At 37.3% G+C, this 12,599-nt stretch overlaps 1 pseudogene; it reads left to right on the top strand.

The window, feature by feature from the left end:
• Positions 1-12,599, top strand: part of LOC107584780 (potassium voltage-gated channel subfamily H member 7-like) — a 62,636-nt pseudogene that overhangs the window by 23,108 nt on the left and 26,929 nt on the right.

The following is a 12,599-nucleotide window of genomic DNA, read 5'->3' as shown; positions in this document are numbered from 1 at the left end:
TTGGGACATGACTGAATACAGTTTAGAAGGCTACTATGTTATTTACCAGCAATAACATTAAATAAACTGTGATCAGGGTGCAAACTATAATATATTATTAACATAAACTAGGAGTGTCGGAGGTCAAATAATTAACGATTCTTTTTGTGATTCTAAAGTTTTTAGCATTTAGTTTTTTCAACCTGTGGCCTCCTTGGAAGATATTTTAATAATCTAGTTTCTCTCTAAAGAACATGGGATGTGCTTGTTTTGTTTAAAAAAAAAGAAGAAGAAGAAGAAGAAGAAAGGGGAAATACAGGGAAAGTGCCAGTAACTCTGAAGTGTAATACTCTTAAGAATCTGGAGTTTATGCTAAAGCAGTGACAGTGTTTATAATCTTGTGTGGTAATGAACTGACATCTCAAACTCCAGTGCCAATGACACATTACTGTAAGTCAGTTGCTCATATGAATGCATTGAAAAAAACTGAATGATGGTTATGAATGATAATAGTTATGACAATGATGAGGATAATTGTGTCTTTAGAGATGGAGGTCAATGTCTAATTTGCATGCCAACTATTGTGCCCCAGTAATGATCAACTCAAATCCATAGGTTTCTATCAAATGTGAAGACAGATCAGTGCCATGGCTCCATTGTGCTTTTTCTCAAGGGTTGTCTTGCCCTATAGTTGCCATGGCGACCCTCATCTTTGCCTGTCAGGAATTAATCCTTAACCTGTCATATTGAATGAGCATCAACCCAACCCAAAACTGCATGTTTGTTTATGTAGCAAAGTAGCAAATATAACCTGCTCTCCATAACCACCTTCTGCCTCTGGTTATTTATCTTTACACTTCTGCTAATTAAGCGAATTAATTTGATGACTCTTAATTAATCAGAGGTCAATAGTCATTTTAAGATGCAAAGATGCTCACTGAACTTAATGGTTGGATTTGATTTGCTATCTAAACCAAAAGATAATAAATAGAAAATGTTGTCGCTTTATGTTTGCAGGATCAGACTTCCTATGTGCGACACACATCATTCCAGTGAAGAACGAAGAGGGTGTTGTCATGATGTTCATCTTGAGCTTCGATTACGTGCTGAAAGAGGGCAGCATGGATTCATTAGACCGACTCAACCACACCTCGCCAACCAGACAAGAACAAAGTGAGGCTCCTTCTTTAGTATTTTTTCTTTTCTTTCAATAATTCCCTCTTTTTTCATTTCCATCAATGCGATCCATTGCCAGCATCTGCTTTAATTGCTTACTACCTGTCTGTCAGATGAGAGAGAGGAAGAGAAATTTTCAAACAAATGGAGCATGGTGGCTGAGAAGTAATAGATGGAGAGGTGTGCAGGAAAAAATATGGAGAAAGCAGAGGAAGAGAGAGAAAGGTTTCATTTGCTCCAGTTGCTCTGGCTCAACAGCACACACTGTCAAGACCAAACCCATTCAGCCAGAAAGGAAATGAAGTGGGGGGAAATAATTTATGTGACACAGTGTTACAATTATTTGGATCCCTGAGGCCAGGTGCTGAACGGTGCTTCATTTATAGGATCCCATTCAGTAAAATGGTGCTCACTAAACCATCCAATACAAACAGAGTGTGTGCGTGTGTGTGCACATGCTATAATTATGACAAATGTTCATAGAGACCTGTTAGCAATAAAACTGCTGCATTGCATTTTCTGCTAAATATGCTACTGCATCAGTTTACACATGTGCACATACACACATACAGTACACACACCCTGCCTGATGTCCTCCTCTAACTGTATTGGAAAGTCACATCTGAACTGTGAAATCCAATTAATATCCAATGCTAATACCGTCTCTGTGGTATCATAGCAACAGGGAATGTTTTGAAAAGGCCATCTGTGTGTGTTCGTACTGTATGTGTGCGAGTTAGAGGCACTGTTTAGTCAGGGCTGTTTGTAATATCCAAATCAAGGTTGATAAGGGCCATTTTAACTCCTTAAAACAAAATAATGATGACAAAATAATATAGGCTAAATATAACGTTAGATTTTCCAAGGTAAACAGATCGAATCGGGGCAAATAGCCTACATTAAAGAGAATTAGGGCTACCGAACATGATTAAATATGCAAGCAGACACTGTCAAAACGGCAATCAAGAAATGCATAATTTTCAATGTCAGCAGTCAGAATAATCCAATTTAAATGCAAAAAGTGCCCAGTATAAGTGATAGGAAAAAGCAACGTAATTAGCAGGTATTTTACACTCGTTCATGCACACACCACGACAGTCAAAACTGTGTCATTCAATGATACATACTCAATTATAATCCGACAATTAAAAAAACAACAACAACAACAATAATAATGCGCTTACCTTCGTGTCGCTCTATAATTTTACACAGAACTAGAGGAAGCCTCTTGTTAAGTTCATATCGTAGAACATAATACAGAACTTTGCACAGTCAGAACTAATCAAGTCTAGCAGTTTTCAAGGATTTATCAATCTGGACCGTTTAAAAAATAAAAGACAGGATCGTATGAACTATGAACCGAGATATTTAGTTTCGGTTTTGATTAATTCAAATGTGCTCTGATTTCGGAGTTGCAGTGATAGAGCCTTTGTATCATCTCACTCCACAATAATTCACGTTTTGAGAGTTGAGTCACTCTCCCACTCTTTAACTTATTTAGGCATTGTGATTACTTGAATATACAGTCACTACATTTAAAATCAGATACGTTATAATTTATTACGCTAAAAACTTGTAACTCATGAATCATAATGTCTGTCTGCTGAGCCCTCGTGATAAGTGCGGCTGTCGACGTTTACATCAGCACCAGCGCCTTTGCAGTGTGTGTGTGTAGTAACGTTGTGATGACTGACTGGATGCAGTAGGCCTACATGCATACTTGGGCTTGTTTGTTAAACAATTAGCCTATGCGATTTATATGTTTGAAAACCGCCAAACTGACCCCAAACCAGTTTAGTCTGTGGGATTCCACCCACTGTCAGTTTACCCAATAGTATTTTGACACCCTAGGGTTGCCAGCTGACAGAAAACACAGCATATTGCAGTCATTAAGTGAGCAAATGAACTGGAGCAGAGATTGCAGATTCTACCCGAACTAAAAAAGGCATCTATCTAAAAAGCTCTGTGACCAGAGGCATATTAAAATGCAGATAAATCATCTTATAAACTAAAGCTGATGATACACGGGGAAACTTTTTGGGCAATGTTGCTGCCAATGGGCAACCAGATGAGACACAGGGCCCACGACCGATCTAAAGTATCCAGATAGACGTTTGTTATCCATTCTCAATGTGAAAGTGCCCAAGCAACATTGCTCAAAAAAAGTTGGCCAGCAAAATTGCTCAAAAAGTTTCCCCATGTATCATCACCCTTACAGTGCAAGGCTTGTTGCTTACCATTGTCAGTTGTGCTCGTTCATGTTGTGTGTCCTCAATCTGGCAACCCCCGTGAAAGGCAAGTCTCAGGAGGAGGAAACGTAACAACTCTCCAATATTTTACATTTTGACTGTAGTACCCATTTCAACCACCAGCTGTCAATATTATATATTGCGCCTTTAAGAAGGTGGAGGAAGACAGGTTCAGAAATAATATTTCAAATAAAGGAACAATGTTTGCTCCCTGGAATTGATTTGCAGGGGGATTTTTTTAATTTTTTTTACTTTGTAAGGGGCAGTTTTTATAATTACTTTCTTAAATGTATTTGTGTATACATTTAATGTATCTGAGTATCCATTATAATCACTGAAGCTGTCTACACTGCAAAATGAATCTTGCATCATATCTGCACTTTGCTGTTTATGAGCAAATTTGTAATGCTGCAAAAATATGCATAAAAAGAATTTGATGCAACACATCTTATGCCACAATCAACAACCATTATGTCTTGATAAATGTAGTTAAATTGTACAGGGCCCCCTTATCTTGAATTTGGAGGGCATTTTTGTTTGTTTTGGTGGCATTTTTTCCCTAAGTCCCTTGTAATTTCCGCCCCTAGAGATGGATATATATATGACTGTTAACTTTGCCTTTTTATACAGTATAATAAAATAATGCCTATTTCCTGTTACCTCCTCTGAAAATTACTCTGTTCTTTTTTTTCTGTAGAAAAAGGACGTTTCTTCCGTTTTCGTCTGCCTGCACCGCTGAGCATGCTGGGAGTGAGTAAGCAATCCCTCCCCCAGGAAGACCCGGATGAGGTGACCATCCATTCGGCTGATCAGAATGAGAAACGCTCTTCCTGCTCGTCATCTGTCTCTCTTTCCCTTTCTCCACGTGAGCTCCATCCACCCACCGGTGAGAGCTGTAGCCCTTCCTATGGAAATGACACCTGGGCTCTGATTGGCCAGAATTATCTGGGGTCATGCTCACCGATCTCAGGGCCACAAGATCACTCGTCTCCACGGGGCCCTTGGGAACGGGTGGACCCACAGGAGCCTTTGCCGACTGCATCTAGGAGAGCATCACGGGCCAGTATGTGCACGTTTAGGAGAGTATCATCTACACAAGATTTAGAAGGACTCAGCACGCAGACACAGAGGATGTACCGTGATCGCCACGCTAGCGAAGGTATACAAACACATCTAAATACACAAGCATAAGCTTTTGAGAAGAATTATATGACTGTAATCGGTTGTGTCAAAGGAATAGTTAACCCAAAAATTGCTTAATATTTACTCACCCTCAGGCCTTCCAAGAGGTAGATGAGTTCGTTTCATTCACCTGAACAGATTTGGGGAAATTTAGCATTACATCTATTGCTCACCAGTGGATCCTCAGCAGTGAATGGGTGCTGTCAGAATGAGTCCAAACAGCTGATAAAAACATCACAATAATCCACAAGTAACCCACATGACTCGAGTCCACCAATTTATGTCTTCTGAAGTGAAAACCTGTGTTTGTAATAAAAACAAAATCCATAATTTTAACTTTAAACTGTCCCTTTTGGCCATAAGCCATAATAATGTTCCAGTGAAATAAACCTCCAGTGAAAAGGTTCGTCCACCGTTGTCCTCTCACATTAAAATCCACCCACACATTTGTTTAGAACTGTTTTGGAATGTTTTTTTCACTTGTAAATGGTGCTTGATCTGTGCATATTTCTCTTCTGATTCAGACAAAATGACATTCACTCCAACTGCACATCCAATATTATGGATATAGGACTCGTATTTTGCTGGAGGTAAATGTTTGAAATGATAAAAATCTTAATGATATGAAGGATCTAAGGATCCTCAAATGCAAACTGTGTGTTTTGCCTCAAGAGAGCAGCCATACATTTGTGTTGTTTTACTTACTTTCTTTCTTTCATATTCCTGCATTCATTCATTCATTCATAATCATTTTATTATTCCATTTAATCGTATAATTATTTATAATATTAATTTTAAACCATTTATATACTCATTATATTAATTGATTAGTCATTTATATTATTATTATGTTTTATGTTATTTTTCCATTGTTGGTTAGACGTTAGATTTGTGGTTTCAAGGATATTTGTGTTCATGCGTAAGAGATAAGAGAATGTCTCCATTCCAAGGTTTTTAACGTCACGGGACATTGTTGTGAAGCTGTAATTTTCCATTGCTATTGATTGTGGTATAATGACACTTGTTGTATTTATGCTGGGCAGATAAAGTCTGAGCATTGAAACATACGCAACTATTCAATAAGCTTTGCTCTTTTTTATCATTACTTCGTTTCCTGCTTCTGCTCTTCTCTGGCTTTACTCAGTCAACTACTTGGCTGATTGAAGACTGTTAACACAGGATCTGGCATCCAGGGCTGGTTCTGATATTTCTGTTATGAGGCATGATCTAACTGTTACAGGGCTGACGAGACGCGAGACGTGCGGATCCATTCGCAAAGCTTTTATTGTGGAGAAGACAGAGACATGGTCATGAAGCAGGCAGGGTCAAACTGAGGCAGACAGGTATATGGCGGGCAAAACACAAGAATAATCCTAGGGCTAGCGTGGGTCGATGAACTGCAGACAGAATCAGAAGGGGCAAGACTAGGGGAGAAATCCAGGAAACCAGGCGAAGATCAGAAACCGAGAACGAGGCTAAGGCTAAGGCTAAGGCTAAGGCTAAGGCCAATGCATGATGGGAAATGTAGTCCGGGGTGATGTGCAACAGTGTGTAGTGCGAGAGTCAATGAAATTGGAAGTTCATGGACCGGATTCGTGACACTAACAGATCTAACAGATATTATTACAGCTTTTCGAGTCACAAGTAGTTCATTGATGGGCTGGAGTGTGGATTATTACGATGTTTTTATCAGCTGTTTGAACTCATTCACTGCAGAAGACACATTTTGAGTAAATTTCTCCAGTTTGTTCTGAAGAAGAAACAAACTCATCTACATATTGGAAGGCCTGAGGATGAAATACATTTTGAGAAAATTTTCAGTTTTGTGTAAACTATTCCTTCAAAGTGACTTAATTTGGTAAAATGAACTGCAAGGAGCAGAAATTAAAAACACTGCTTGCTTATCTCTATGAGGACTTTCAATTCACGTATGTTGAAATTATAAGATGGTTCTATTAATTTAGAAACTTTATCATATTTAATGAGGCACTACATATGAATAGGGTAGGCTATTTCCTAGAGTGTAACAGTTGACAGTTAGGTCAAGGTATCTAGCCAAAAATATACATGAGTGAATGTAAGGTTTCCACATTTAACTGTGCTTAAATATTTAAAAGTAAAAACTAATCTTTTTTTCTTAGCCCTTGAAACTGACTGATGAAATCAAGAGACAGGGCAGCTTTTCTCATTAAAATGAGTAATTTTCTCACTGCCTTGACTTTGTAAGGCTCTAGGACACAGCAGATGTTAAACTGTGACCTATATCCTGAAATGTGTAACCTGAAATTGCTGAGCATTAAATTCAACTGCAGCTGGTTTTATAGTTGTTTGGCACTTGGATGTAGTTGTTAATGGACTGACCATGTTTGTACTCCAGCCACGTTCTTTTTTAGTGATAGCTATAACATAATTAAAAAATGTTGTTGTGACTGTAGAGAGATGTCTTTACAAGGACAAATTACTTTAGTTTTTGCCAATTACATGTCACATTAAATTTAGTTTTTTATTGCCTGCGTTAAATAAAAGGGCAATAAAATCCACAGGAACGTGATGTGAATTGTTAAGTTAGTAAGACAGACAAAGTTGTATATTTTTAGTATAGATTTCCATCATGATAAGCAATAAAGTACAGCATACAGCTTGTACATGAAGTGAATTGTAAGGTAAGAAATGTATTGTTTATTGTACAGTGCTTTTAATATGCAGAGTCATCTTATCAAAGATGCACACTTTTGCATATCATATCAAAAGTAATGTAGAGTTCAAGGAAACTGTCACAACATTTTGATTTAATGTGTTAAACATCTCAAGGTTGTTCATTGACCAAGTGATTTATTATACTTTGAAAGAAGATACCTAACAAACCTTCTCACAATTTACAGCGTTAAGCACAATTTACATTTTTATAGTCTATTCCTAATATAAAATATGAAATTGTATGTTTGCTATTCGAGCGAAATGCCACTTTTAGAAAGATGTTACCTAATGATAATGTAACTGGTAATATAAGTGAAAGTTGAAAACTGTTAAACTCAACCAAAATCATTATTTATGCCTATACTTCCTCCCCACCTAAATGATTTATTGTCTTTATGAACTGTATTTTCTTCTGAGTAGCACAAGAGTTTTAGGTTCTGCTATTCTTCTAGGGATTTGTTTTACTATCACATACCCTTATACAGTTTAAAAAACCTAATAGATCTCACCTGTCACTGATGCTTTTGATTGCCTTTCGCTGTCTTTCTCTCCTTACGCCCTGTTTATCCATGATCTATTGCTTTCTCAGATAATGGGCGTAGTATTAAAGGTAACAGAGCTGTTACTCAGCACATGCTTGCCTGCCTGCCTGCCTGTGTAAAGCATGCTCAGGTTTACACTGAATGCTCCTGAAACACACCAAATTAACAATCACAAAATACTGAAAAATAAGTGTGAATGTGCCAGAGCGACAGAGGAGAGATTTGCATGCGTAATGCCTTGCGTGACGTGAAAGTGCATGGGACAGAAAAACAGCTGTGTGCAATCCGTGCTGAGTGCAATCAGTGCAATGCATGATGGGAAATGTAGTCCGGGGTGATGTGCAACAGTGTGTAGTGCGAGAGTCAATGAAATTGGAAGTTCATGGACCGGATTCGTGACACTAACAGATCTAACAGATATTATTACAGCTTTTCGAGTCACAAGTAGTTCATTGATGGGCTGGAGTGTGGATTATTACGATGTTTTTATCAGCTGTTTGAACTCATTCACTGCAGAAGACACATTTTGAGTAAATTTCTCCAGTTTGTTCTGAAGAAGAAACAAACTCATCTACATATTGGAAGGCCTGAGGATGAAATACATTTTGAGAAAATTTTCAGTTTTGTGTAAACTATTCCTTCAAAGTGACTTAATTTGGTAAAATGAACTGCAAGGAGCAGAAATTAAAAACACTGCTTGCTTATCTCTATGAGGACTTTCAATTCACGTATGTTGAAATTATAAGATGGTTCTATTAATTTAGAAACTTTATCATATTTAATGAGGCACTACATATGAATAGGGTAGGCTATTTCCTAGAGTGTAACAGTTGACAGTTAGGTCAAGGTATCTAGCCAAAAATATACATGAGTGAATGTAAGGTTTCCACATTTAACTGTGCTTAAATATTTAAAAGTAAAAACTAATCTTTTTTTCTTAGCCCTTGAAACTGACTGATGAAATCAAGAGACAGGGCAGCTTTTCTCATTAAAATGAGTAATTTTCTCACTGCCTTGACTTTGTAAGGCTCTAGGACACAGCAGATGTTAAACTGTGACCTATATCCTGAAATGTGTAACCTGAAATTGCTGAGCATTAAATTCAACTGCAGCTGGTTTTATAGTTGTTTGGCACTTGGATGTAGTTGTTAATGGACTGACCATGTTTGTACTCCAGCCACGTTCTTTTTTAGTGATAGCTATAACATAATTAAAAAATGTTGTTGTGACTGTAGAGAGATGTCTTTACAAGGACAAATTACTTTAGTTTTTGCCAATTACATGTCACATTAAATTTAGTTTTTTATTGCCTGCGTTAAATAAAAGGGCAATAAAATCCACAGGAACGTGATGTGAATTGTTAAGTTAGTAAGACAGACAAAGTTGTATATTTTTAGTATAGATTTCCATCATGATAAGCAATAAAGTACAGCATACAGCTTGTACATGAAGTGAATTGTAAGGTAAGAAATGTATTGTTTATTGTACAGTGCTTTTAATATGCAGAGTCATCTTATCAAAGATGCACACTTTTGCATATCATATCAAAAGTAATGTAGAGTTCAAGGAAACTGTCACAACATTTTGATTTAATGTGTTAAACATCTCAAGGTTGTTCATTGACCAAGTGATTTATTATACTTTGAAAGAAGATACCTAACAAACCTTCTCACAATTTACAGCGTTAAGCACAATTTACATTTTTATAGTCTATTCCTAATATAAAATATGAAATTGTATGTTTGCTATTCGAGCGAAATGCCACTTTTAGAAAGATGTTACCTAATGATAATGTAACTGGTAATATAAGTGAAAGTTGAAAACTGTTAAACTCAACCAAAATCATTATTTATGCCTATACTTCCTCCCCACCTAAATGATTTATTGTCTTTATGAACTGTATTTTCTTCTGAGTAGCACAAGAGTTTTAGGTTCTGCTATTCTTCTAGGGATTTGTTTTACTATCACATACCCTTATACAGTTTAAAAAACCTAATAGATCTCACCTGTCACTGATGCTTTTGATTGCCTTTCGCTGTCTTTCTCTCCTTACGCCCTGTTTATCCATGATCTATTGCTTTCTCAGATAATGGGCGTAGTATTAAAGGTAACAGAGCTGTTACTCAGCACATGCTTGCCTGCCTGCCTGCCTGTGTAAAGCATGCTCAGGTTTACACTGAATGCTCCTGAAACACACCAAATTAACAATCACAAAATACTGAAAAATAAGTGTGAATGTGCCAGAGCGACAGAGGAGAGATTTGCATGCGTAATGCCTTGCGTGACGTGAAAGTGCATGGGACAGAAATCATTTGCTGGATTGTTTGAGCCGATATTTAAGAAATTTTAATTTTTAATTTTTAAGTTTGAGCTTTTGCAGCTTCTTCTGTCTTTCTTTTCTTCCTCTCCCTTTTCTTCCTCTAAATCTCTCTTTCTTAACCTACATGGGTTTTCAACCCCTCAGGTTAAAGTTAATGTATTCCACAGGAGAATGGATTGTTTAGATTCTTGAAGCATTCTTGTTATAAATCTTTTCAATATACAAGACTGTGGATCATTTCAGTTCAGTGACCTGTTTATGACAGTTGAGTTCTTGAGATGATTCCAGATTCTCTTGACCTTTGGCTTCTTAACTTTTCAAAAGTGAAATCATTCTTTGCTCCTCTTCCCCCTCTCTTTCACTCTCTTCTCATTGGCTAGTGTCGCGCTCTTGGATGGCTAGGGGTATGGCTAGAGCTTCACTTTTTTAACCGTTGTCATGTCTCTGTTGTGCGTGTGTCTTCTGTCTTTGTATGTTGTGTTTGCAATTGACTTATCCACAATCCGCTTGTTTGTGGTGGTGCTGATTTTAATAATGTTGGTCTGTAAATGCAGATTATTAAAATGATCAGTGTTGATGTCACTATTAAAGTGATAGACTGCTATTTTTTTGATAGCGAGAGAGAGAGAGTTGTACCCTGCTCATAATTTGTGTGTGTGTGTGTGTGTGTGTATTTGCTTTAGGTCCATTTAATCAGATCAAGTCCAGCATTTTGGGTTCCACGTCTGACTCAAACCTTACTAAGTACAGCACCATCAACAAGATCCCTCTCATCACTCTAAACTTCTCAGAGACCAACAATGACAAGCGGGCATCATCTCCGCATTCCTCAGAGAAAACCATCATTGCACCAAAGGTCAAAGATCGAACACACAATGTCACAGAGAAGGTCACACAGGTGAGCGATGGACATTACATCATGGAAACATTCATTTACTACTATAAATGCAGCAACCAAAAAGTAGAGTCAACAAAGTGGTCTCACAAAATGCTATTGATTACTACTAAATACTACATTATGTCTCTCTTATGGGAAAGTCAGACATTTAAAGGGTTGTCTTAATTGCAAGAGAGAAGTGGCCTTCAACTGGGAGTGCAAGTTAGATGGGACTAACACACACACACACACACACACACACACTAATTCAACTCATTAACGTTACTGTAAACGTTACAGGAGTTCTCTCTTTGAACTTCTGTTCATACTGTTGTGTGTATTAATCACTGCACATTATTCCAATGAATAAAATGTTTGTCTTTCTAATCTTTAAACAAAAGATTTAAAGGTGCACTAAGCAATTTTTGCGAAACAATGTTGATATTTGAATACCCCAACAGGACCTTGCCCCTATTTTGATAACTCCGCCCCACACGTACACAACCTTGGCAGCGACAATGGTGGAATCTGCTATGCCTGCCGGCCGCAGCATATTCAGGCAAAAGCCAACACAGAAAAGTTGTGTGAAAAAGCAAAATTAATGTAACTCACCTATCAAGAAGAAACAAAGCAACCTCAGCGTCCGATTCCCTTCCGCTTCTTGAGTTCTCTCCACCGCTGGAAAGCTGCTCCAATATTTACGTGGTCCTACCTCTTGCCTGATCATAACCCTTCATTTTAATGTTTTGTTCCTCCGAAATTTTTCTCTTTTTTTTTTTATCTGCCATCCCTTGCTATCTATAGTCGATCAGCTAATATCCGTCCTGTGCACTCACTGAGTGTTCTCTTCTCCCTATCATTGTTAGACACGCCCCTTACTGATCTTCCGAATCCGATATTCAAGAAATGTTTGAGACTTTATATGTTTAGCATTCATGTTATTGCCTGCTTAAGGTGAATCGCTTTGTTGTTTTTCTCATTTGTATGTACACTACAGTTTAAAGGTTTGCTGTCAGTAATGTTTTTTTAAATAATACTTTATTACCCAGCAAAAACACATTGAATTGATCAAAAATTTCAGTAAAAATAATTACTTCACATTGTAATAACATTTCACAATATTACTGTTTTTACTATATGTTTGATCAAATAAATGCAGCATTGGTGAGCATAAGAGATTTTAATGTTTCCAAAACAAAATCGTACCAACTTTGAATTACTATCTGGATCTGGTATGTAACACCTCCTTTTCATTATTCAGTCAATTCTTGATGGATGAAAGTTCTTCGAATATTATTTTCTTTAAATATCGGGTTTCACTCAGAAATATGTCATATTACAGAAATAAATTGGGTTGCGAATGCTGTTTCATGTTGACCAAAGATAGCACTTATGATGGTGACTTCCTATGAAACAACTATTTACAACACACCAATAACAGCACAAAGTAGATATAAAATGTCTGTTGATTCTACATAACTACTTAAGTCCCTCTGCTTGAGATTTGGCATTTGCTGCACAATGAGCTGGACCGATAAACCAATAAGAAGCGTGGTACACCATATTCTACATACATG

The sequence above is a fragment of the Sinocyclocheilus grahami genome, unplaced genomic scaffold (genome assembly GCF_001515645.1).
Source record: "Sinocyclocheilus grahami isolate Dianchi unplaced genomic scaffold, SAMN03320097.WGS_v1.1 scaffold63.1, whole genome shotgun sequence".
NCBI classification, from domain to species: domain Eukaryota; kingdom Metazoa; phylum Chordata; class Actinopteri; order Cypriniformes; family Cyprinidae; genus Sinocyclocheilus; species Sinocyclocheilus grahami.
This window is presented reverse-complemented; position numbering and strand designations above follow the sequence as displayed.